This window comes from Dasypus novemcinctus, chromosome 12 (assembly GCF_030445035.2).
Source record: "Dasypus novemcinctus isolate mDasNov1 chromosome 12, mDasNov1.1.hap2, whole genome shotgun sequence".
Taxonomy (NCBI): Eukaryota; Metazoa; Chordata; class Mammalia; order Cingulata; family Dasypodidae; genus Dasypus; species Dasypus novemcinctus.
The window spans coordinates 80,143,620-80,170,531 of NC_080684.1; the positions used below are offsets into that span (position 1 = coordinate 80,143,620).

The window sequence follows — 26,912 nt, forward strand, 5'->3', positions numbered from 1 at the left end:
GTGGAATTTCTCTCCTAATTGCTTCCATTTTCTCCACGAAGTAGGAAGCAAAGCCATCCATTGAGAGAAAAGATGGAAAGAATGAGGGTTTGGAGGGGGCGTAGAGAAGGCATAAAATAGTTATGCAGGAGAGAGGGAGAGTGGATGAACTGAGAAATGTATTTTGGTTGCTAGGCAGCTCTAAGGGTCCACCAGAGGTTCTTGGTCATTGTCTTAGTCAGCCAAAAGAATGCTGATGCAAAATACCAGAAATCTGTTGGCTTTTATAAAGAGCATTTATTTGGAGTAGAAGCTTACAGTTACCAGGCCATAAAGCGTAAATTACTTCCCACACCAAAGTCTGTTGCCACATGTTGGAGCAAGATGGCTGTCAACATCTGTGACGGTTCAGGCTTCCTGGGTTTCTCGCTTCCTGGGGCTTGTTTCTTTCTGGGCTCAGCTGCCCTGGTCTCTCCACAAGGCCAGCTGTAGACTCTCAGGTGACCGGCTCTGTCTCTTTCCCCAGGGCTCAATCTCTCTGGGCTCAGCTGCTCTGCTCCTCTGTGTGCTTACTTCCCAGGGTCCAGCTCAAAGCTGCAACTTCCCATCACTGCAGTGTGGTTTTCCTTGGTGGGCAGGGATGCAATGTCCTACTGATGTGGCACAATTGAAGCCTTAATCATTATTTAATCAAGTAAAAGTGAAACCTCTGAATCCAATATAATCTAATATGCCCAGAGGGACAGACCAGTTTACAAACATAATCCAATATCTATGTTTGGAATTCATAAACAATACCAAACTGCCACAGTCATGGATAAAAAGTGAGCTGGGTCACCATTATTATGTGATTTTTCTCTAGACAGGTGCAGCTACCTGGGGACAGGTGTAGCACAGGTAAGGTTGGGGTTAGCCAAGAAAGTATGCAAGGAGGGGAGAGGGAACACCCGGGGATTGAGAGACAGTGAAGAGGTAGTGTCAACAGATTGGACTTTCTGTGGGGCCAAAGAATAACTGGAATTAAGATATAAAATCTGCAAAGATAAGAGACAGTGTAGTCAGGAGTATAATACAATTGTGTGAAATTTGCTTATATCTACATAAAGTATTTCTGGGAGGATTCTCAAGAAACTCATAATATCATCTATCTGTGAGACGGGGATGTAGAGTGGCTCAGGGACAAAGGGGAGAAGTAGATATTTCAACTGAATACATTTTTAATTAATCCTTTTGGATTTTACCTATAGCTTTTTTTTTTTTTTTTTTTTAAGAAGGTACTGGGGATTGAATTCAGGAGCTCATTTGTGGGAATTTAGTAGGGTCTCTTTCCCTCGTGCAGGGCTTCTTAACCTTTTTAGTTTCACAGATCCCTTTGCCACTCAGGTGAAAACCACAGAACCCTTATTAAGTCCATACCGTACTGCAGATTATTTAATAAATAAATCACACCCACACCAACTCGTCCCCTCAAGAACAATGATTTCTTGACTTCAAGCTCATGGACCCCTTGTTAAGAACCCCTGCTTACAGAACCGTGTGATGCCTTTCACTTCCTCCTTCCCATGTGTGAGAAAACAGAGGAAGTAATTCCAGCCACCTTTTATTTTTAAATGTTTAGCTCGCAAAATGGTTGAGGCAGCCCTGACACGTTTCCCCATTTTCCCATCAAATTGGTTTTTGCTCATGCAGCCTCGTGCAAGAATTTAATATTCACATCTCCAGTCTGTTCTTCACATCAAGAAAAGATGGGGGCATCTGTGGAAGCCAGAAATGAAAGGTGTGTAAGACAGAGTTCTGGCAATTCTGAGAATACCATAAGCATTCCCCCTTCTGCCCCCACCCCACCCCAGGGCTGGAGGGCCTTGCCAGGCACCCGAATCTGCTCCCACACGGGGCGGCCTGCCTTCTGTTTCCCTGCTGGTATCTCTGGAGGGACCGACCTGAACAAGACAGGTAGATGGTCGACCTGCCCTGGGCTGGAGAAGAATCACTGCGGTCACCCCACTTCTCTAGGAAGATCCGAGGCCCAGCACCGGTGGCCTCACCTGGAGGCCTGTAAGACATGCAGAATCTCAGGCCCCTCCGGCGAGCTACTGGAGCAGAATCTGCATTTTAACCAGAACCCCAGGTGATTCGTGCCTGCCTTAAAATTTAACCAACGCCTTAAAGGCTCAAGGATTACTTTTGGGATTGGAGGAAATTCGGTTCGAGAGTTCGTCACGTAAATCAGGGTCTTGGAGTCCATGCACTGGACCTCCCAGTTCGTCCTCCCTGAGACCCTGATGTTACCGCGCGGGGCATAACGGTCAGTTTACCTGCCAGTCTCCCCTGCTAGACGGAGTGTTCTTAAGTCCTGGACTGTTTGTTTTCCCACTGAGCATGTTGTTGGAAGAATCAACACGTGTGTAAATGAATGGATGAGATTTTGCCTGGGGTTCCAGACATCCTTGTATTTGTTGCTCTATTCCTTATTGACTCTGGAACAAAGAGAAAGCCACCCTCTGCCCCCTTCATTCTCCTCTAATGTCTCCTCTGATGCTTGCTTATAACAGAGAATGCCCTTGCCACCCTCCTGCGAATTAGAAACACTTTTATACTTATTAAACACCTCATGAACATTAGAAGTCTCATGTTCTTCCTAATCATGATTTACATACTCATTATTTTATTTCCTTATTTTTAGAATTTCTTTATGTGTTTGTTTTTAGAAGGTGCTGGGCACTGAATCCAGGACCTCATATATGCAAAGCAGGTGCTCTACCACTGAGCTACATCTGCTCTGCTGTAAACACTTCGAAAAGCATTTTCACTCAAGTATAAAAGACGTTCATAGCAGTGCACACATCCTGAGTGCACAGCTTGCTGAATTTTCATAAACTGAACACACCAGTGCAATCAATTCCCAGATTAGGAACAGAACATTACTACCCCAAACACTCACACACCCAGATGTTTTGCTCAAGTTCTCTTCCAGTCTCTGTAAATCGTTTCTCTTGGGAGTAACCACTGTCTGACTTGCATTAGCATATGACTTTAACCTGTTTTCTATTTATATTTCCTTTATATAAACAGACACATAATATGTAGTCTTGTGCCTGGCTTCCTTTGTACAACATACCGTTTGCGAGATTTTCCTCCGAATTGTTTGCACAATTCCTGGTTGTTCCTTCTCTTTGCTGTAGAGTATTACATGTGTGGGGATACCACGATACATCTATCTGTTCTACTGTGGATGGACATTTTGGTACTTTCCACTTTGAGGCTATTACAGATGGTTTCTGCTATGGACATTCCAGTACATGTATTTTGGTGAATTATATATCGTAGCCAGATTTTGACGTGCTGGTTTGATGTTTGGACAGCTTAGCACATGCCAGGAAATTTCCTTTAGGAACCATTGCACGGAGCCAGAATCATTCATTGCAGTAACCCATATTCTGTAGATATTGACGCAAGTTCCAAAAACCTCCCAGCTTGAGTAAGGGGAGGATGGATGAAGCAAGTAAGGATACTGATTTCAAGTCATAAGAAAAAATTCTTTGCAACTGCTGGTCCAGATCATACTTTATTTTCCTTTTAGTCACTTCTGTTTCTTTTCTAGGCATGCCTGGCAATGGGGTTTGGACGTACCGGGTCTTCTCCGACTCAGAGATTTCAGCTCTATTTATATTTTTCTTACTAAGTAGCCATAGATGTTTCATCATAGCAGATAAGTACACCTTTTGTTCTGCTTGCCTAAGGCATGAGAGAATTTGACAAGTGTCTACAGGGTTTCATTTTTCCAAAGCAATCTTTCTGTCTCATGTTAGTTGTTGTGGAGCCCAAGTTATCTTGTTTTGCCTGCAGAACAGGTAATTGCTATTTGCTCATGAAATACGTTTTTGTGAGCAAATACGAACCTCAAAGATGTTCCTCCTAAACATTCTCGTCTACAAATACCTGTTTGAGGAACTAACTACGGTTGCGTCGCTTCTTACAAAAGGCCCGTCTTAACTTTGTACTCTTGGTATTTGGGGTTGAGCAAACCTGTGTAAGTGCCTTATTTTCTCTACCTTTTCCCACGGGTGTGGCTCAACATAGCTCGAGCGGGTCCCTGTGCTTTCGCACTCCTCCTTGACTTGCCCTCCACCTTCCTCCCAAGCTGCTTCCCCTTTGCTGCCCTCCCCAGGTGGCCTCGACTTCCTTTCTCACCGCACCTCACCACGCTGACCTGCAAGCTTCACTCAGTCCAGTCACCCCCTGGCAGCCACCCCCGCCCCCCACCCCACTGCTCTAACCTCTCAGGCCTGCTCACCGCCCCTCTCCTCCATAAAGAGTTTTCCTGATCTATTTCTTCTTTCTGTTTTGGCTCTTGATTTTTCGAACATGAATTTTCATGTAATTTTATCTATTGTCCTTCCTGTTAGTTTGCATTTGTGTCTTTCTCTCTCTCTCCGTTCCCAAAGGATTGAAGGAGGCAGGTTCCTTCTGGGAATACCTTACATTTCCCTTAAATCTCCCATACCATCCAACTCAGAATAAAGAATGCAGTAGCTCCTCTATAGATGCAAAATGGGTAAAAGAAGAGAAGGTAGGGGAGAAGGAAACAGAGGTGGAAGGAATGGCAGCAAGAAGAGACACACACTGAGGCATACGCTGAGGCTGTCGCTTTGTCTAAGAGGTTGAGGGGTCCCAGAATTTCTTAATCTCTCACTCCCCATATGCTTCCTCTTTATTTCTTAGAGGAATCATTGATGAGAATGATATAAAATTAGAAACAAGGTGATATTTTGTGATAGATTTGGCTTCCATTTCTGCTCTTTGAGGAATCAAACAGAGCAAACCTTCCATATTCTTTTTTTTTTTTTTTAGGATTTTTAAATTTCTTTCTCTCCCCTTCCCCGCACCCTCCCCCCACCCCCACCCAGTTGTCTGCTCTCTGTGTCCATTCACCGTGTGTTCTTCTGCATCCACTTGTATTCTTGTCAGCAGCACTGGGAATCTGCATCACTTTTGCAGCTCTCCATGTGTGCATCATCTTGCTGCAGCTCTCCATGTGTGCGGCACCACTCCTGGGCAGGCTGTACTTTATTCACGCAGGGCAGCTCTTCTTATGGGGTGTACTCCTTGCACGTGAAGCTCCCCTACGTGGGGGACACCCTTGCGTGGCACAGCACTCCTTGCGTGCATCAGCACTGCGCGTGGGCCAGCTCTACATGGGTCAGGAGGCCCTGGGTTTGAACCCTGCCATCCATATTCTTTTGAGTTTCTCTTTGATCTCCGCCCTCTCCCCACCTTCCACCCATAAGAGAGGGAAAACTCTAGAACTCCAGACCAGAAGGAAAGAGGACACCCATGGTAGACATAAACACACCCACATGGTGTTAACAGACACCTCTAGTGGATACCAAGTTGCATGGGATGCCTTCTTGCCCCTGGGAAGTTTTTGTAAATTTATTGGGAATATGAAACCAGAAAGTGAAACAGCTACAGATCAGTGCAGGAGACTAAATAATTAAAAGGTAACTAGTGGAACATTCCGCAAATGCTGTAGGAATTCAGTGGTGACGTCAGAGCACATCTTCTTAGAAGTAGGGGTCTCCAATTTTTAAAAATTGCTCATTAATGCCAGTAAAAAATTGGGGACACACTCCCAATAAATGTTCATTTGTTTATAAATTCTCTATATATGTTAATAGAACTCATATCTTAAGGTACAAAATACATTGAGGGCAAGGTACAAAATACATTGTCAATGATAGTGAATATAAATCTTTAAGTAACCTTAATTTTGATTCGCATGGGGAGGGACTAATTTCTTGGCAGATCTTATTTGATGATCACTGTTTTACTTTATTTTTAAAATCAACGTGCCCACCTCATCTTGGAGTAGCGGAATTATCGCCTGCCAGTTTCTTATTACTCACATATGCTTGCATTACTTGTAGTGTACTCAACCTGCAATTTCTTTGAAGAAGCCTTCTTAAAATGCTTGTCCATTTTATAAGGGAGTGTTGTTAAAATTAAATTAAAACAGTCCTCAAGAATGGCCCTATGCCATAATATGAGAAAGCAAGCCAGTTTGACTTCTCTGGATTGTGAAATTCCCCTCTTCCCTCAGGATAATTTCATTGCTGAAGTTGACCTTCATGCCTGTGGACCAAGGGAGGTCTCCATGGTAAATAGTCATGAAACTGAATTTCTTTCTTATTTTTTAAAATTAAAAATAAATGTGACAGGATGTTGACAGCTATGATTAAGACTTTAAGATGAAAGACACCATATGATGAAGTGTCATAAGGTAATCACACTGGAGAATTCACACAAACAGATGGCCAAGAACCAGTTAGTGATTTTTAACCCTTCACTTACATGGAGAATATAAATGAACTAGAAGACGAGGATTTGTAAGGAGGAATTACAGGGAGAAAGCTATGCTGTGAACCCTCTGTCTACCCAAGGAGGAGAGAGTTCATTATATCACACCTCAGGTTAAGAGAGAGAAGCTTCAAGGGGTCAATCTGGACAGTTGATCTGAATCTCTGACTGTGGGCAGGTAGGCACAGGGGATTGAAGCTACCAGATGAGCTGGCCGTCTATTAATGAATGAGCCGTAGGGGTAGTGGTTGTGTCAGATGGCTTGCATTCCCAGAATTTGTTCAGGAAATGGATATGTGGGAGTTTCCCATAGACCAGAGGTGTTTCACTGATGACAGAGAGCTGGAGTGGAGTTATGAAAGGTCCTGTCCAGTAAGGGTCACTTGAAGGTGTGATGTGATCTCAGCAGAAAGAAGCTGAGAACATGACCACATTCCTATGGATTGTGGAAGGAGTGACAACCTCTGCAATTAGGATGTGTCCACCCTTATTAAAGAGACTTCAGGAGGGATGTGCTTACAGAGAGGTTAGAAGGCTTAGCATCGAGTGAAGACTGACATGTTGATTATGAGAAGGGATTGGACATTCTGCAGTTTGGACAGGCTGCAATTTGTGAAAGGTAACCACAGAACTCTGAATTACCAGAGTGTCCAGAAAAGTTATGAGCCTGCACCAAGTTTTATCCAGTGGCAGGGGGAAAACTAGCTCACTGAGAATAGTTCAAGGGTCAATAGAACAAAATATAGTTACTTTGATTACATCACACAAGCCATGCTTGTGAAGCAGACCAGTTAACATAAATACAGTGATTTAATGTTTTCTGCCTGCACCCAAATGACTGCTGTATGCTTGTGTCCATCCCACTTTGGAAGCCCCTCCTGAAAGAACATGTAAAGTTTGGATGCATAACTGGAAGGGAAAATACTTCCAATGATGCTGACCAGTAAGAGCAAAATCAGAAACCAAAAGCAAATTCAGGAAAATAATTCACACCTCTTTATCCCCCAGATGTGCGTCCAAAGAAGAATGAATCTATCACATTTGACAGGAGATCCCTGTGTGCACTGGAGCTGTCTACTCCACCCTGGCCTGGTGGTCAGGGTGGAGACTCATGAGCAGTCCTGTCCCATAGAGGCGAAGTAAATGGCAGCCACTGGAAAGCTACCCATCTAGCCTTAAGCTAACATTACTGGGCCTTGAAATGTCCTACTGTTTCTGCCAGGTTCTATTTATTGGTCACTTAGACCAACCCTGATACAATGGAGGGAACTACACAAAGAAGAAAAGGAGCTGGTGATCTTTGGGAGCCTTCTTTGGGGCTGGCTACTATTTTCCAGAGAAGGAAACCGAGGTTCAGAAAAGTAATTTGCTCAAGTCACTCAGCTAGGAACTGGCAGAGCTCCTCCTTACTGCCCTGTGTCCTGGCCTCACAACAGCCTTTTTTTTTCTTCCAACTTCCTTTCTTCCCCCCACTGTGTGAAACATTACGAATGAGATCTACTTCCTTTTGCTTAGACCATTTCGAAAGTCACTTACTTAAGGGTAGAGGTTGGAGAGTCTCCAGAGAGTCAAATATAACAAGAACATCTGGCCAAAGCCCTAACATTTACACAACTAAGAAAATGTAACACCGACCTAGGAAGAGCAAGATGGTTGACCCAATTTCAGAACTGACATTTACAAAATTAACAGAAGGCAGAGTGGGCCTGTGCACATTCTGGGAAATTCCTCTCCCCTGTGGTTGTTTGGGTCTCTGTGCACTAAGATGAGCAGTGTTTTGCTAAAATAAGCCTGGCAAGATTAGACCTTAGGAAACAACAGCCGGAAAGAGTAACTATATTTTCCTTAAAATGTGGAATTGTGGTTTAACAGTTTGACAACAGTATCACTAGATAGAGGGCAATTTATATATGAGAAGGAATTGGATTGTCCATGCTCTATGTTACCCATTTAAATTACCACGAGGAGAAAGGCAAAGTGGTATTGTTCTTTAGTGGTGTTTTTTTTCCCCTTTTAACAAAATTTGTACTGCATTGCACCAAACCATTATGGGCCATTTTTTCAATCTGGTGATAACACAGCATTAATCAATAAACTTATTTTCTTTTACTTTATTATATTTTTGAAAACAATGTTGAAAGTACTTTCTGTGTGCCAGGCCCTGTTCTAAGTGCTTTAGACATATTAACTCATTTTTATTAATCCTGATAACAAACCTTGTGTGGTAGGTACCATTACCCTTTCCATTTTACAGATAAGGAAGCGGAAATCCTGAGAGGTTAAGTAACTGGCCAAGATTACTCACAGCAACTTGGAATTTGAACCAGGCAGTTTGGCTCCAGAGTCTAGCTTTTAATCACTTACTAGGTTAAAAAATATCGCTATTATACATAGTTCATTCTCCTTTGGGACTCTGCATAGGCCATTCTGGAGGTTGGGATCCCCTCCCTCCCATTCTCACCCTTTCCCCACCTGCCTAGCACCTTACTCTTTTTTCCAAGGGTCCACCGGCGTTTACCCTCTGCTACCAAGTCTTCTGTGACTTGCAGACAGTGTTAGGCACCTAGTTGTCCACGTTCTCCATGTGTTAGACTTTTACTCTATAGGGGCACTGGCTAGTTCTGTTTGTTTGTTTTTTGTCTACCCAGCTTTCTTCTCCCTTCTCTGGCAACAGTTCCATGAGCCACCCCTTCCCCATTTCAGGGACATCCGTATTATCCAAGTCTAGCCAATCAGAGCACTAAATGCCCAGATCCACTTGTCAGGGTGATCATGTGATCCATATCGATCCAATCAGAGTGAACCCTGGGATGCCAGCAGGGAAGAGATGTGCATGGCAGCCTTTTTGTCTTCATTCAGTGGCCAAGAATGAGACCACAATGAAGAAAGCAAGAAGGAGATGAAGAGAGTGGGGCGTTGGTTGAACCTCTAGGTCATGCCCCATATAAATCCAAGATATACCCTTGGAATTCATGAGCTAAGAAACCCCCTCTTCCAGCTTAAGCCAGTTTGAGTTTCCAGTCATTTGGTATATTTCCTTATACCAATGCACCTCCCTACTGGACTATAATTCTTTGAGGGCAGTAGATGCTTAATAACTATTTGTTGCATGAATTTAGCTGCAGTGTGGTTTAGAGGAAATTGAACCTAGATCTGGGACATCTTTAGGGAGGCTAATGGACAGTCTAATAAGGAAAAAGACAAAAATGAAAAAAGAAAAAAAAATTTTTTTTAATGAATATAAAAAAAGAAGAAGAAGAAAGAGAGGTGATCAAGGGACTCAGTCAGTTTGAAGAGAAGGGATAGAAGACTGGATGGAGAAAGAATTAACAGTGCAATGATAGAGAATGGGGTGGGTACAGCTGGGTGCCACCTTGTTTTGCGTTATTTGTGTCTATGTGTGTTTTAAAAAGCTTCCCGTTAGGAGTTAGCCTGAATTAAAATTTTATTTTTCTAGCTGTGATTGCCTGTCTAAATCTCCCAGCTCTGCCAATTTACTGCAAGTGGAAAAATAAATGTTAGAAAAACAGAGACTCATGTATGAGCTAATAAGCCTGGATTATTACCAAAAAAAAAGAGCTTTTATTAAGCAACATGCTCAGGTCTTCATAGAGAGAAGGCTGGGAGTTCAGTGGTCTACCTAAATCAGCTTGCAGGGACTGGCAACTACTGGGCAAAGATCCTGAGAGAGATGGAAATCGGGAGGTAAAGCTGTCCTTGTTGTCTTCTCTCCCTGCAGCCAAGAGGAAACCCCTAAGATACCCTCAGAGGGATGAGCAGCAGCACCCAACAACCAGCTCCAGGACCCAGGGGCAGGGAGAAGCAAAGCCCCTCTTAGATGCCCATCACCTTATCCAGAAAAGGAGCCCTGTCCTTAACACCTCCAAATCCAGCAGGTCCGTGGAATGGGTCAGAAGGGAAGAGAGACTCCGTCTGTTTTGCTCTGGGTCACTGCATTTCTGCGCTACAATTTTGTCACTGACCTGCAGACCCCCCGGCTTCGGGGTGTCTCTGGGCAACTTCTTTGTCTAGACCATCTGGAGGGAGACCCCTTTCTCCAGGATAAGGGATCTAGAGCAGTGCTGTCCAATAGAACTTTCTGCAATGATGGAAATGTTCTGTGTCCACACTGCAATATGATGGCAGTAGCTCTACGTGTGGCTTTTGAGCACTCACGATGTAGCTAGTGTAATTGAGGAGCTGAATTTTAAGTTTATTTAATTTTAATCAGTTAAATGTTAAACAACTACATGTGACTAGCCCAGGTCTATGGTTTTTTTTCTCTCTCTCTTTCTTCTCCTGTTCTGCCTTCTACTTATTATTTAACCCAGTTAAGGTACTTAGACCAGTGCTTTAATTTATATTCAGTCAATTGAATGTGGCCTCTTTTAGCTGAAAGATTCCTAAAGCTGAACTAAAAATAGAATCCATAAGGAATAAAATGGTACGCTGCCATTTCATGTTATTAGTTTTTGTTTGTTTTGGTTTTTACACAATTCCTTTAAACTAGTTATTGACTTCTAATTAAAAAAGAAACCATAAGATCCTTGAGGGAGAGAACATTTCTATAAAGAGGGTTCTGACCAAGACTCCCTGGTTCGAGATATGACTCTCTCACTCACTAGCTGTGGGCTCTTCTTGAGCAAGTTATTTAACTTCTCAGTAGCTCAGTTTCTTCCTCTGTAAAACAGAGATAATATATCCCTCCACAGGGTTGTGGTGAAGCTTAAATAATTTCCACATATAAAGCAGAGTTTAGTACATTGCAAAGTGTACACTCAATTTTCACCAGTATTGGTCTCTTTGCTTAGCACAATGCCTTGCAGAGAGTAGTGGATTGATAGATGTTTGTTGAGTGAATGAGTGAACAAATGGATTAAGTATGTGGCCACCAGGTGGCAGTAGAACCTCACTCATAAGCTCCAAACCAAAACACTGGACTTTGGTGGAGATTTGCCTGAAACTCCCTCAAGTCTTAAATGCACAGAGGGAAGAAAGAAACAGTCTTACTTAGGCCCTGAAGAAAACATCCTCTTCTCTTCTGCCCTTTCTTTCTGTCCCCTCACTGCCCTCAAACTATTGTGACAAACCTTTTCTCTTTTCCAGCTTTATCTCTAAACCCAATTCTTACCCTGATTATGGCCTTGCTTTCTTATTCTCCATTCCCCACCCCACCACCTTTGTATGACTTTTCTGGGACTGGTTACATAGGTTGGAAACAGAATAATTCTAGGGGGTGCCATTCAGATTATGTATGTGTACCTTATGATAATGCTGTGGCAGATGGCAGTAGCATGTCTTGAGGAAGAAGAGCTTTTTTCTAATTCACACCAAGATGCCAGATCGCTCCTTTTTCTCCTTTGTCTTCCTTTTCTTCCTCCCATTGTTCTCTTCCTTCAGCTTCTCTCCTTCCTTACTCTTCTCTCCAGGCTGAGCCTGAATTATTTAATTCATCATAAAAAGATTACTTAATTCATTACAACGCACATTTCTTACCTCCTTTTAGTGGGCCAGCCCCTGTGTGGGTGGCAGATGGTCCACTTTATCCTTGCACCTTTTTGCAGCTAATCCATCTGCACCCAGGAGGCCAGTACCCCCTGGAATGTGTCTTCTAAATCCTCGGGCCATTCATGGTCTACATGTTCCTTGGAGCAGACATTAGGCCTCAAGCACAGAGGGGAATTGGTGAGAGATGTGGTATATAATATCAGCTAACATTTATTAAACACTTACTGTGGGCTGCACACAGTTTAATCCCTCTGTATTACATTTAATCATCAAAACTACTCTCTCATTTTATAGACAGAAAACTAGCCACAGAGAATGCGGCAGAGACTCCTAAGTGTTCCCTAACTTCTGTTTTCTCTTCTTATCATTAAGCAAAGAAGCCCATGAATGTTAGCTAGGCACACAGCTGCACAAGGATACTCTACATTTCTCAGACTCCCTCGCGCTTCAGTGTGGACATGTGACTAAATTCTGGCCAATGGGATGTGAGTAGAAACGATGGCTGCAATTTCAGGGTTCCACCCTTAAAAGAAGTTACTTGTCCTCCTTTTTTATCTTATTTTTTAAAAGATTTATTTTATTTATTTCTCTCCCCTTCCCTGCCCTCCCCCTACATTGTCTGCTCTCTTGTGTCCAGTCCCTGTGTGTTCTTTTGTGTCCTCTTGCATTCTCAGCGGCACTAGGGATCTGTGTCTGTTTTTCTTGCCTCATCTTGCTGCAGCAGCTCTCTATGTGTGCAGCGCAAACTCCTGGGTGGGCTGCGCTGTCCCGCGGGGCAGCTCTCCTTGCACGTGGGGCACCTCCTATGCGGGGAGCATCCCTGCGTGGCAGGGCACTCTTTGCGCGTGGCAGTGCCACTCATGGGCCAGCTCCACAAGGGCCAGGATGCCCTGGGTTTGAACCCTGGACCTCCTATATGGTAGGCAGATGCTCTATCAGTTGAGCCACATCTGCTTCCCTCCTCGTCCTCCTTGACCTTAATGGCCTCTAATCCTTGTCCCCAGGCTGGGACAGTGGTGCAACAGTAGTGAGCCAGTTTTGACCACGAGGATGGGGACAACAGGCAGGGGAAGAGCAGAACAACAGCATAGAAGAAAAGCCACCTGCCTACCCTGAGTCAATCTCCAGGATATTATATGAATGAGAAATAAACCCCTTTCTTGTTTGAATCATAATATTTTGGTTATATCTTTGTTATAGAATCTTGGCCTAAATTCTAACCAATGTGAAGAAGTTAAGTAACATACCCAAGACAGCACAACTAGTACATGGAAGTGAAAGGATTTAAACCCAGGTAGGATTTGAATCCAGAGCCCAAGCAACTCATCACTAACTGTGCAATGGCGATGACTTATTCCTCAAGAAGTTTATAATCTCCAGGCAAGACAGCACCAATATCCACAATCTCCTCCCTAACAGTCTATAAGCCCCATCATTTCCTTCCTTGGGGCATTAGGGATCCAGTTAAAATGGAAACACAGCATGGGAGGAACAACACCAGAAAACATTATCAACCTTGGACCTATTGGTACTAGTTAATTTTTCATAATAACTGCCCTGTCAGGGTTGAGAAAAAGAGAAACATGAGGCAGATAAAACTTGAGAATGCTCTGAGGGAGACAGGCAAAATACAGAGTATGGAGGAATGGAGTATTGGGAAAGAAAGCAGAAGGCTACCTTGCTTTGAAGTTGTGATAGACAACATAATGGCCTTCCAAAGATGTCCACTTCCTAATCCCAGGAATGTATACATGGCAAAAGGGATTTTGCAGCTATGGTTAAGGATCTTGAGGTGGGGAGGTTATCCTGGACTATTCAGGTCAGTCTGCTAACATCACAAGGGTCCTTAAAAGAAAGAGGGAGGAAAGAGAATGAGAGTCTGAGAAGGCAATGGGACAATGGAGGTAGAGGTCAGAGAGATTTGAAGATGCTACATTGCTGGCTCTGAAGTTGTAGGAGGGGCCACATGTCAAGGAATGCAGGCAGCTTTGAGCAGCTGGAAAAGGTAAGAAAACAGTCTCCCCTGACGCCTCCAGGAGGAGGGAAGCTCGCTGACATTTTAATTTTTGTTAAACCCATTTTGGACTCTTGAATTTCAGAACTGTAAGATGGTGAGTGTGTCTTGTTTTAAGCCATCAGGTTTGTGGTGCTCTGTTACAGCAGTGATGGGAAAATAAGGCAGGCAGTGCCGCAGTAAAGGCACTGGTGGGAAACAGGCGACACACACACAGGCCCTAACTGGTGAAAACTTAATAATGACACTGTGTTTAACAGATGTATGGGCAGGATTAAGGACATAAGAACAAAGACGAGGAAGTACTACTGGCTAAACAATAGCAGGAAGCCAGTTCCAGCCTGCAGGACTAGGGGGAAGGAATGGTATTTCTGGAGACCAGTGAGGGTTGGAACCTCAGAAGGGACCGCCTGGAGGAAGTGATGTCCGAGAGGAATGCCACCAGATCAGGTGGCAGGGAGGGACCTGGGGGAATAAATACCCAGACCCTCCTCTCTTCCCATCCTCCAGTCTCTTACTGGTAACTCACATTCACTAAAGTCACCTGGAAGCCAGAACGAGGGAGTCTGGGTGATGTGGTCCACAGTGAAGTTAAAGTACAGAAGGAGGGGGAGGATGGAAAACAACCAGCACAGCAGAGATGAGGGCAATGCCAGAAAAGACAGAGGCTGGCACGTGTGTGTAGCTGGGCAGCCATGTACCCAAGAACAGGGGGAGAATGAAGATTTAGGGGACAATAAGTAGCCTGCACATCACCAAAAAATGGCTTAACTAAACAAGCAATTGGATGGGATAGTGGGGTCATGAAGTGACAGGGGTATGCCATGGAAACTGTGAAGTTCACTGGGCCTCAATAATGGACAGGAGAAGAAATTTGAAAATGGCCAAACAGCCAATTTCAGGCTCTTTCTATCTGGACCCCTGGGTCTCCCATCGTGACTCTGTCTATAACTCTGTTTCATTCTCTCTGCATGTTGGCTTTATCGGATTCTCCTGTGTGGGGTTGACCTACCTCTCAAGTTTGCAGGTCCTCAGGCCCAGACAGAGGCAGACAGCATCCAGGGAGAGAAAGTCAGATTGTCCCAGCTTGCGTCAGGGGTCTTCCCTGGTCTACTCCACCAGGGTCAGAGGTGCCAAGGCAGCATCCCAGTCATGGCTGACCCCCAAAGGTGGGACTGGGATTTTATGTCTGTTACATACGTTAAGCTCTGATGCTGAAGAATTCCTTTAAAAAAAGAGTTTTGCCCCTGGACCAAAATGAAATCATATAGAAACTTCGAACAACCAGCAAAAACTGGCAAAGCCAGCTTCCTCAAAATGCTGGAGAACAGTTAAAGGACTGCAATAGTTTGTCAAAAGCTGAATAAAAATGCAGGTTTTAAAGTGGTAGGAGAAACTTGTGGTGCCCTGGTATGGTGTGGAGTCAGCCTGCACTCCCATTGTGGGAGTCTAACTCGTAGGAGGTAGAGGGGGCATTCAAATTCCTGTAAACAGGTGTTTTCTGAAGGTCATAAGCAAGCACAAGAACAGGACAAGGAGCAGGTTCAGGAAAGATGGAGAGGACCCAGCACTTCACATTCACCTAGGGCTGATTTTCTTGCTAGTAGGGCAAAACTCTGAAGGAGTGCACCAGCCAGTGCAGAGCCAATTTGCAAAGACTACGAAAGATGATTTTTTTATTTGGTTTGTTTGTTTTAGTCGGCTCCTGGCACTTAAGGAAATCTTTTGTGTCACTAGCTGGATACAAACTGGAGAAACAGACAGCTCAGGGACTAAATCCCAGAGAAACACTTTAAAATTTTTAACTGTACAGCATGCAACAAAAGATTACAAGACAAACAGAGAAACAGGAAATGATGGCTTATCCAAAGGAAGAAGATAAAAATCTGGAAACCATTAATGAATGCCAGGCAACGACTTTAAAAAAGTAATCTTTGATATGCTCAAAGAGATGAAGACAAAGAGAAAGGACTAAAGAATATCAGGAAAACAATCAGTGAACAATATTAGGATCTCAATAATGGCAGAAATTTTTAAAAGGAACCAAACAAACATACTGAAGTTGAAGGCCACAAGGACTGAAATGAAAAACTTTCTAAATGGGTTCAAGCAGATTGGAGCTGGCAGAATAATCAGTGGACTTGAAGACAGACAATTGAAATGATTCAGACTGAGGAGTCGAAAGAAAAGAGAATTTAAAAAAAGCAAAAGAACTTTAGAGACCTGCAGTACACTATCAAGCAAATCAATGTATGCATTATGGCAATCATAAAAGGAGAAGAGAGAAAAGGACAGAAGAAATATTCAAAGAAATAATGGCAGAAAACTTCCCAAATTTAATAAAAGACCTGAATATGCACATGAAAGAAGCCCAACAAACCCCAAACAGGATAAACTTGAAGAAATATGACCAGACACATAGTCTAACTGTTGAATACCTATTATAAGGAGAGATTCTGAAAGATGCAAAAGAAAAGCAATGTGTTATAAACAATGGAATCTAAATAAAATCAAATGTTGATTTCTCATCAGAAAACACACAGGCAAGAAAGCAGTAGGATACAATATTTAAAGTGCTGCAAGAAACATTTGCCAACCAAGAATTTTATATATGGGAGACTGTCTTCCAAAAATAAGGGAGTGATTAAGACATTCCCAGATAAACAAAAGCTGAGGAAGTTTGTCACCAATAGATCTGCCCTATATACAATGATAAAGGTAGTTCTTCAGATTTTAAGGACACTAGATAGTATTTCAAAGTGGCATAAAGAAATTAAGAACTCTAGTAAAGGTAACTATATAGGTAAGTATAAATGTGAGTACTATTGTATTGTATTTTTTGTTATGTAACTTTTTACTTTTTACAGATTTTAAAATGCAAATGCATAATAACTAATGTTAAATATATGGTTTTAGACATACAATGTATAAAGATACAATTTGTAACAAGTGCAACAAAAGTGGTGGGATGAAGGAATATATATGTTTGCGATTGAGGTTAAGTAGGTATCAAATCAAACATGATTGTTATAGATTTAGAATTTTATATATAAGCCCTATGGTAAACCACAAATTAAGTATAGGAAAAATATATATTGAAAGAAATTTCATGGGGACTCAAAATGGTACAATATAAAAAATAAAATAAATATGGAAGTGGGCACCAATGGAAGACATGAGGAACAAAAATGGCATAAGACTTATGAAGACCAAATAGCAAAATGGCAGTTACTTTACATGTAAATGGATTAAACTCTCCAGTCAAAAGGCAGAGATTGCAGAATAGATTTTAAAAGCATGATCCAATTTAATGCTGTCTATAGGAGAATCATATTAAGTTCAAAGACAAAAGTAGTTTAGAAGAGGGTAGGAAAAAAGAACTATACCATGCAAATAGTAACCAAATGAGAACTGGGCTAGTATACTAATGTCAGATAAAATAGACCTCAAATAAAAAAACTTACAAGCAATAAATAATGTCACTATATACTGATAAAGGGGACAATTCAACAAGAAAGACATAACAATTATAAATATATTTTGAAGCTCTGCACCTAATAGCAGAGCTCCAAAATATATGAAGCAATATTGTCAGATTGAAGGGAGAAATAGACAATTCCACATACATAGTAGGAGACTTCAATACGTCACTTTCAATAATGGATAGAACATCTAGACAGAAAATCAAAAAGGAAATAGAAGACTTGAACTATACTATAAATCAACTAGACCCAACAGACATATATAGAACACTTCACCCAACAGCAACAGAATACACACTCTTCTCTAGGGCACATGGGTCATTCTCTAGGATAGACCACATGTTAGGTCACATAACAAGTCCCAAAAAGTTCAAAAATATTGAAATAATACAGTATTGCTGTTAATGATATAGCCAATCAAGTTTTTACTAGTGCCGAGTGCACTCAATTGGGAAAGAATATTCTCTTCAACAAATGTTGATAAGAAAACTGTATATTTGTATGCAAAATAATGAAAATGGACCTGTACCTCATACCATATACAGTATAAAAATTAACTCAAAATGGATCAAAGACCTAAATATAAAAACCAAAACTATAATGCTCCTAGAAAAAAAGTATGGAAGCCTTGTCATATCTTTGTGTTAGGCTATGGTTTCTTTGACTTTACATCAAAAGCATGAGCATCCAAATGAAAAAATAGATAAATGAGAGTTCATCAAAATTAAAAACTTTTCTGCATCAAGGGATTCATCTTGAAGTAAAATGAAAACCTTTAGAATGGGAGAAAGTATTTGGAAATCACATAACTGATAAGGGTTTAGGAACCAGAATATTTGAAGAAATCCCACAACACAGCAATAAAAAGAGAAACAACCCAATTAAAACATGTACAAAAGACCTGAATTGACACCTCTCTACAGAAGTTATGTAAACATCCAAAAAGCACATGAAAAGTTGCTCGGTATCATTAACTTGAGGAAATGCAAATCAAAACCACAAGATTTCATACCCACTAGAATGGCTACTATTAAAAAAAAAATCCAAAAAACAGAAAGTAACTAGTGTTGGAGAAGATGTGGAGAAATAGGAACATTCATTTGCTGTTGGTGGGATGCAAAATGGTCTAGTCACTGTGGAAGACAGGCAGTTCCTGAGACATTTAACTATAGAATTATTAGCAATCCCACTTCTAGGTATAAATGCAAAAGAATTGAAAGCACAGACTCAATAGATATTTGTACCGATGTTCATAGTGGCATTATTTACAATTGCCAGAAGATGGAAGCAACTCAAGTGTTCATCAACAGATGAATGGAAATGTGGCATGTACATACAATGGGATATTGTTCTGCCATAAAAAGGAATGAAGTTCTGATACATGTGACAACATGGATAAACCTTGAAGATACCACGTTGAGTGAAATAAGCCAGACACAAAAGGACAAACACTGAATGATCTCACTGATAAGAAATAATTAGAATACGTAAATTCATAGAATCAGAAATGAGAACACAGGTTAACAGAGACCAGGGTGAGGGGTAGTGAATGAGGAATTCATGCTTAATTAGTACAGAATTTTTGTTTGGGGTGATGGAAAAGTTTTGGTAATAGTAGTTGATGATGATAGTAGCACAACATTGTGAATGTAATTAACACCATTGCATTATATGTTTGAATATGGTTAAAGGGGGAAATTTCAGGTTGTATACATGTTAACTAGAAAAACATTTTAAAAACACCCGTAGGACTATACAACACAGTGAACCTTGATGTAATCTTTGGGCTATAGCTAATAGTGCAATTATCATAATATTCTTTCATCAATTGTAACAAAGATATGATACTAATCCAAATGCTAGTAATGAGTGTGTGTGTGTATGAACTCTGTATTTTCTGCATGATTTTTCTGTAAACCTACAACTTCCTTAAAAATTTTTAAAAAAGACTTTTGTCCCTAAGAAAAGATTCATGATGAATTCCTCATTGAACCTCTGAGGTCAGGTTATGATTTGGTAGGCAGGTACATAGGTATATTAATGGCTTAATGAGGAAGGAACTTGGCTGTACCTACTTGCAGGTCTTTAACTCTTGTTCTAGTTCTTACTTTGTTTTCATTATGTAAAAATGTTTTTGCTGGAATTATTTATGCCTGCTATTTCAAAAGATCTTTTTAATGGAGAAAACATGTAATTGGGCCATAGGGTATAAGCAGAAATGCAGTTATCACTAGATCCAAAGCCTAGCTAATTGACAAAAGCTATAAGATGGATACCACCATTCACCTTGGGGCAGTGAACCATATTTCGGCAGAGCAATTTTAAGATAACAGTGGTTACACTAATCTCGTAAGCCATGACCAGAATCTATTCAGAGAACCTGTGAGGAGGGGGGGATTCATAGTTTTCTTCTTAGTAATATTAAGCCAAATCTCATCTTGCAATTTCCTGCCAATTTTAGTTTTCTTTAAAGCTTACCTTTGCTTTTTCTACCTCTGCCCTCAGGCATTCAACAAACCACTTCACCTTTTTATTTTTCCAGGTTTAAATGAAACATTTTAGAGAAATGAGGCATGAGATAACAGTCCCTGCAGCCCTTCCCTTCAGCATTACATTATTTGGGGTCTCTGTTTTCTCTCAAACTTTTCAATGGCTCCCTGTTTTATATTAAATTATATCCACACTCAAATATACAAAATTTAAGTACAAACAGCTTGATTTTATCTTACAAAAAGTCATGCCATAATAGTTGTAAGCAATCTGGTAAAATAGAGTCCATTTTGTCACCACTAATTTCTAAAATTTGTTAGCGTTTTGTTTGTTATTTCTCTGTTTCCACTTTCCAGCCAAAACAAAAGGGCTCTAAGCAAATGTAAATCTATTTTATAGATGAAGTCAATGAATTTAAACCTGTAACAAGAAATTTAACTCAGAAAAATTATCTAGTAAATTCCCATTCATTTTGATCTCACAATTATTTGCCATGATTTGGATATAAATTGGCTTAAAGTTTACTTTTAGAGTCATTCAGGGAAAGTGTTTGACTAGGAAAATTATGTAAACAAGATTGATTTCAGTCTATTTAAGACATAAGGCTTCCAAGTTCTTAAAACAGCTTTAGCATTATTAATTTACATGTAAATCTGTTACATGATTTAGAAATGATTTTGTATTGGTAAATGATTTTCAAGGGTCCTAATTTTGCTGGAATACACATAAGACTTTGCAGTTTACAAAATATTTGTTGGTCAGAATTTTTATTCTCACTGTATGAATACAGTCAATAATTTCCTCATTCAATAAATATTTTATTGATTACTTGCTATATGCCAAGCATTGTTCCAGGTGCTGAAAAAAAGTTAGTCTTTAAGTCAGTATATATACCTAGGTTACATTCCTCTTCCCACCCCCACCCCAGCACCATCTCACTAGATAGTGAATGCTGAGGGCTCTTTAAGGACAGAGTTATCCAAATCTCTATAATGCTTAGGATCTACATCTGAGATTGACACAAAGTATATGCTCAACAAATGCTCATTGAATGAATAACTTCTAATTCCACACTCAGTGTCTTTTGCCATAACACAGCTAACCCTTATTTAGAGACAGTTATGTTCTGGGTATTGGGCAGTAAAGAGTGTAACTCAATTAATCCTCATAATAACCTTGAGGTGGGTAGTTGTATTTTCATTTAATAGGTAAAGAAAAATGCCCAGGATCATGTTCCTAATAAGTAGTATAACCAGCATTTGGGTCCAGGAATATTTCATTCCAATGCCTGGCTGTCTTCCATCTATTAGCTAACTATGTGCTAAAATGCAAGATCCATGAAGACAGGAATTTTTGCTTTGTTACTACTGTATCTCCAGAGCCTGGAATACCTGGAACTCTTTGGCACTTGGTAATGCTCTTAATACAAATATACTGAATAAATAAACAATTGTTTGTAACAAGTGGGGGGAGGCAGGCAGGATTGTACTACTGGCCTCTATTGGTTAGAGGCCAGGGGTGCTGCTAAGCATCCTACCGTGCACAAGACCGTGCCCCATAAAAAAGAAAGATGAAATATCTGGTCCAAAATGTTAATAGTGCTGATGTTGAGAAATTCTAGTCTAAGCTAATCATGGTGGTTCCATTCCCCATGCAGCGAATAGTTTAGGCCTGAAGCAATTCTGGCCAGTGAGCCGTAAGTACAAATCAGTGATGAAGTATAGAAGAGAATGTAAATCACCTCCCTTGATTCATTTTCCCTTTCTGTTTAGTAAAATAATTCCTCCAGTGTGACTGGTCACCTGGCTGCCCAACTGCAGATGACACCTTCCAGCATCCCTTGCAGTTAGGTGTGGCCCTAAGACTAAGGCTTGATCAAAGATTTGAGAGGAAATGAGGTGTCTAATTTCCAATGTCCTTACAATGACCTTTAAGGCTCTTCTCCAGAATCACTCACCTTTATCAGACTCAAGGCCCCCATTTAGTAGTGAATAATGTATAGTACTTTTTATGATCCAGAAAACAAATTTACAAATAACATAAGAAGTATTCCTTCACACAAAGTTAAAAAATAAAATCTACATAATACCCTGTCTACAGTATAAAGCTTAAATAATAAGACCATAATCCATAATAAAATGATATGCATTTTAATATGTAACCCGATCAGGCACAATCCACTAGAAGAAAAAAACATCTCCATGAATTTTTAAAACCACCACTATCTGCTGGCACTGCTCCATTGAAAACCATGGACCTCTACCATCCAGTGTACCTTCTCTCTGACCTCAACACCAACCATCACACACTTCACTCATTCTGCTGCAGTCATACTTGGCTTTCCTACTGTTTCTGCATCATGCAAGGCATGTTCTTGCCTGGGGTCGTTGCGATTGCATCTTCCTTCAATTTTTAATAAGGAAATTGCTTATACTCCACTTTCTCTCTTTCCCCTCCTTTTTTGGACTAAAAGGTGGTCCTGGTGATCCAGCTTCAAGCAAGTGGATTAGTCTAGGGAATGGCAAAGCAAAATGACAGAAAGATTAATACATGAGAGGAAAATAAACTCTCTTGTTTGAACCATTGTGTTTTTGAATCTGTTATAGCAGTTTAACCTGTACCCTAACTAACATGGTATGCTTTGAGAAAGGTTTTCGTTTCTGATAAAACACACACAAGCACACATACATACATAGGAAAGGACTGTTGTTCCTGAAGATGTTGTGATATTTGGGTGGGATGTTTGGAACCATGGCTGCCAGCCATCTTGAGACCATGAGGGGAGCTAGCCAGAGTGTCAAAGTTGACCTGCTAAGTGAGAATGGCATGGGAAGGTTTTAAAGAACCTGCTACCTTCTTAACATTGTTGAGACATTGACTTAACCAAATTTTCAGCTGCCCTATCTTGGGATTTCTTGTTAAGCAAGATAATAAAGTAGAAGTTTTTTTCCCCCATCCATTGCCCTTTCCTAAAGGATTTACTCTATATACCCAAGCATAACAAAGTTACAAGTCATTATGAGTATGTTCAGGCTTTATATTAACTCATATTGCCTTCCTCTCTTCTTCTTCCTCCCCACCAAGTTCATATGAAATCTGTGAGGTTTTACTCATTTTCTATTGACATATCTAGGGATTTCTAAACCCGAAGCAAGTATTTTGGAAAAACACGTAGTACCAACCCCTTATGGAAATGACGTTGCACCCACTTCTATTTCTTTAAACAAATGGCTTCTTTCTACTTTGCTTCCACTAAAACCTCTTTAGCCTTACTCTAGTTATCTGCTGCCTGGACGTTCCCTGAAACCACTAAGCTCATACTAACAAGTTTGCCATGTGGGCAAACTCCTTAGATGATTTTGAAATGAAAGCAAAGACAGTTCCCCCGAGGCCGTAGCAAATCTCCTTTGTTCCCCTCCTGGCAGATGATTTAGAGACCCGGGCCTTTGCTTTCTCCCTAAGGGTTCTGCTTTTCACCATCTGTGCATCCACCACTGAAGGGCCAGAGCGAAGGTGAATTTCCATTTACTTCCTGCCAGCAGCTGTCTCTTCCTTTTGGACTTATCTCGAATTGTTTGCCAGACCAGCCAATTAGTCTCCTCACCGTTTCTGAAACATCCCAGGGAAGCCATATCCTAACCAGCAGCCCTCTCATTATCCTACTTCTTCTAAGCACTGTGATTCTAAGTGCCTGCCTTGGGAGAGAAGCTAATTTGCACAGTGCTCTTTAACCCTTCCTTGGAAGACTTCAATTCAACACACACACACACAGATTATTTACAAGCTGTACAACTTGACCCAAAATGGGAAACAAGGTGAGAATGTGCGGCAGTCAAGAATAGATTTAAAAGTGAGACTAATTTCAGATGGAATGTGTTTTAAAGGGATCACCCTTCAACTTAAATACAATGTGGAAGGAAAAGGCACTAGATTTTCTAATCACCACCAAAGGACACAATCAAGACTTTTCCCTCATTTATAAGAAGTCTTACAAGAGTATAAAATAAAATTGCATTGTTATACATTCAACAAATTATCATAATAGCAAAGAGTATGATTATATTGGTGAAACCCTTCAATTCTCCTTATCCGGATGAATGGTTACCGATCAGGCTGACCCAAGGGCAATCGCCCAGCTCTGTTCATGAAAACATCAACTGGGGCCCTTGTCCCTTGCATTAGGGATTTCCACCATCAGGCATGCTTGCTTGATGCCCAAAGTAGACATATTTATTCAAGGCATTCTTTAAATACTGTATCTTCTCTGATACCTGAGCAAAGTGTCTGCAAGGCTGGGCAGGGTGGGTAGCTGCTTCAACCCCATGGAGCATGGAGGCAAATGAAGAGAAGATGCACAGAGGGGAAAGATACTACTGGGGTGGGCACAGTATGTGCAGAGGGGGTGGAGGTATTTTTGTTTCACCATTTCTCCTCTGATGTTCCCACTATTTTGCATCCCATGATTACTGTCTATGGGGCAGGGGGTGGGGAAGAATGGAGGTTGAGTTCCCCTTGATGGATGGGATGGTGGATAAGGCCTGGACACAGGAAAAACCACGCCCCATCCTGAGCAGGTGGTGGAGAACATGAAAGGCAATCAGCAGAGAAGGCAATTCATCAAGCTCAACAAGCAGAGAGCCTAGGAGGAGTGGGGAGGGGAGACTTCCATCGCCTTGCCTGGTGGTAGAGGGTCACAGGTTGGCTGCTCCGTTGTACCAGAGTGCTTTTAAAGCCACAGTTGGTAGAAACCACCTCTGCTTTCCTCATTGGTGTCCCTGCCCTACTGCCACCACTGTGGACTGGAGCAGTTCTTAATGGCCACAGCCTAGAGATGACTGCGCGGGAATGGCTCCCCACCCCCACTGTTCCTGATTCCGCCCCCAATTTGGCTTGTTCCGAGGCCTCTTCCTGACCTCCATTTTGGAAGGCAACAACACTTCCAGACGTTTTTTCCCCCACAACCAAAGTTCCCTGACCTCTGATTACAAACTGATTCGAGAATTTTGTAGTTTCTCACAACTGTTGCCAGTTTCACAATCTACGAATTTCTGGTTATTTCAAATCAATTTCCTTGCTTCTCTTTTCAAAAAGAATTATGCCCTTTTTTCAAAAGTGCCCTTCCCTGCAGCAGACCCTTGGGGAGCCTTCGCTCTGCGTGGGGCTTAGTCTTGGGCTCAAAGACAGCAGTGGCAGCCACAATCCCTTCTCTCAAGGGGATCTCAGTCTAATTCCAAGCTTCCCAAAGAACCTCTGGCTCTCTGCAGTGCTTGTTTAAAATGCACAGTTCCTGGCTCCACTTTAGACCTACAGACTCTTGAGTATGGGGGCCGGGGGGCCGGGAATCTGCATTTGTAAGCACTCTGTACAAGAGAGTTTGAGAGACCTTAGTCTTGAGTGTAAAGGACTAAGGATTAAGTTTAGTCTCTGAACTGTGATGGATATATCACCTTACATAGCAAAAGGGACTTTGCAGATGTGATTAAACTGAGAATCTTGAGATGGGGAGATTATCCTGGATTATCCAGGTGGGCCTAATATAATCCCAAGGGTCCTTATAAGAAGAGGGTAAGAGGGTCAGGGTGAGAGAGGAGTTAGGATGAGGGAAGCAGCGGTTGGAGTGACTGTGCTTTGAACACGGAGCAAAGGGTCGCAGCCAAGGAATGCAGGTAGCCTCCAAAGGCTGGAAAATGCAAGGAAACAGATGCTCCTCTAGAGCCCCCAGAAGGAATGCAGACCTATGGACACCTAATTACTTCTGACTTCCGGAACCATCAGATAATAAATTTGTATTGTTTTACGCCGAGTTTGTGGTAATTTATTATAGCAACAATAGAAAACGAATACAGAGCCTAAGGATGAAGTCTTATTAATTTTCACGTTAATAATCACAGGGCTTGCAATTCAGTGAGTCAATATAAGTAAATCACTTACATTGCCCGGACATCCTATGTCCCACCTAAGCTGTTCTCATTTGCGTCCTTCTAGCCCGGCACCTATGCAAGGATGCATTTAATGATTGTGAAGAGAATGACCATGACACTGCCGCCCCAACACCTCAAACAGTCGCGCGTAGATCTTTAGCCAATTTCTTCCTCTTGGTTTGCGCTCTTGCATCCTTTGCAAAAAGGGGGCAGTGGCTCCCCACCCCACCGTGAGCCTTGAGCAAGGGGACAACCACTGCAACAACGTTCAAAGCTGGAAAGCTTCTGGCTTTTGGTGAGCTGGAGACCCTGTCGGCAGCACGAGAATAAAGGCAGCTGCATCCAGCTGGATAATGAAGCCTTTTCCACGCAATTCACTGCAGGAAGTAGCAGTTGTGTCCCCCCCCCCCCCCCCCCCAAAATGCAATCACACCAGATCTTATAAACAATACAGAGAGGGCTGGTGGCCCTAGGGAGGATAGAGTGGAGGGCTCTTTTGAGAACGAGCTGGCTCCCTCCGACCCCAAGGGCACGCTGTGTAAGTCGGAAAATCTTTCGGCTCTTACTGGCCAAGAAGAGAACCAGCACCTCCCCAAAGTGATTCACCTGCTCCCTCTGAACCAGGAAGCTCAAGCTCAGTTGTGCACATTTTTGGTACCTCTTCCTTTACCTTATTCCCTGAGAACGTCATCTGCTTGCAGGTTTACGCTTTCACAAGACAGCCTTTCATGCCCTGCCGCCTCCCTTCCCCTCTGTTTGCACAGCCTGGCAGCTTCTGCTGCTCTTCCTGGTAAGCCTTTGCCCTGAAGCTCACCCTCATCTGTGGCACACCTGTCTTTCCTGAGTCCTTTTATTGCGAAACCTTCAATTTTGCAAATAAATGAAAGGTGTGCGGGGAAACTGGCAAACCAGTCCTGTCCGTTGGTTCAGCCTTAGAGTTGCCGTTTCATTTCTCACTCTTCCCTTGCTCTGGCCTTGTGGGGGAAGCATCCCGGTTTTTTTTTTGTTTGTTTGTTTGTTTTTTAAAGATTTATTTATTTTATTTCTCTCCCCTCCCCGCCCCCAGCCCCAGTTGTCTGTTCTCTGTGTCTATTTGCTGCATGTTCTTCTTTGTCCACTCCTGTTGTTGTCAGAGGCACAGGAATCTGTGTTTCTTTTTGT

The 26,912-nt window shown here is 41.8% G+C and overlaps 1 long non-coding RNA gene across 1 annotated transcript; it reads right to left on the minus strand.

Moving 5' to 3' along the window:
- Positions 1–270: 270 nt before the first annotated feature.
- Positions 271–26,737, minus strand: LOC131280638 (uncharacterized). The gene is made up of 3 exons (XR_011650287.1): positions 26,422–26,737; positions 11,599–11,772; positions 271–1,734 (listed from the first exon to the last, which is right to left on the minus strand). It is a non-coding gene; the product is annotated as an uncharacterized lncRNA (long non-coding RNA).
- Between the last annotated feature and the right edge of the window lie 175 nt (positions 26,738–26,912).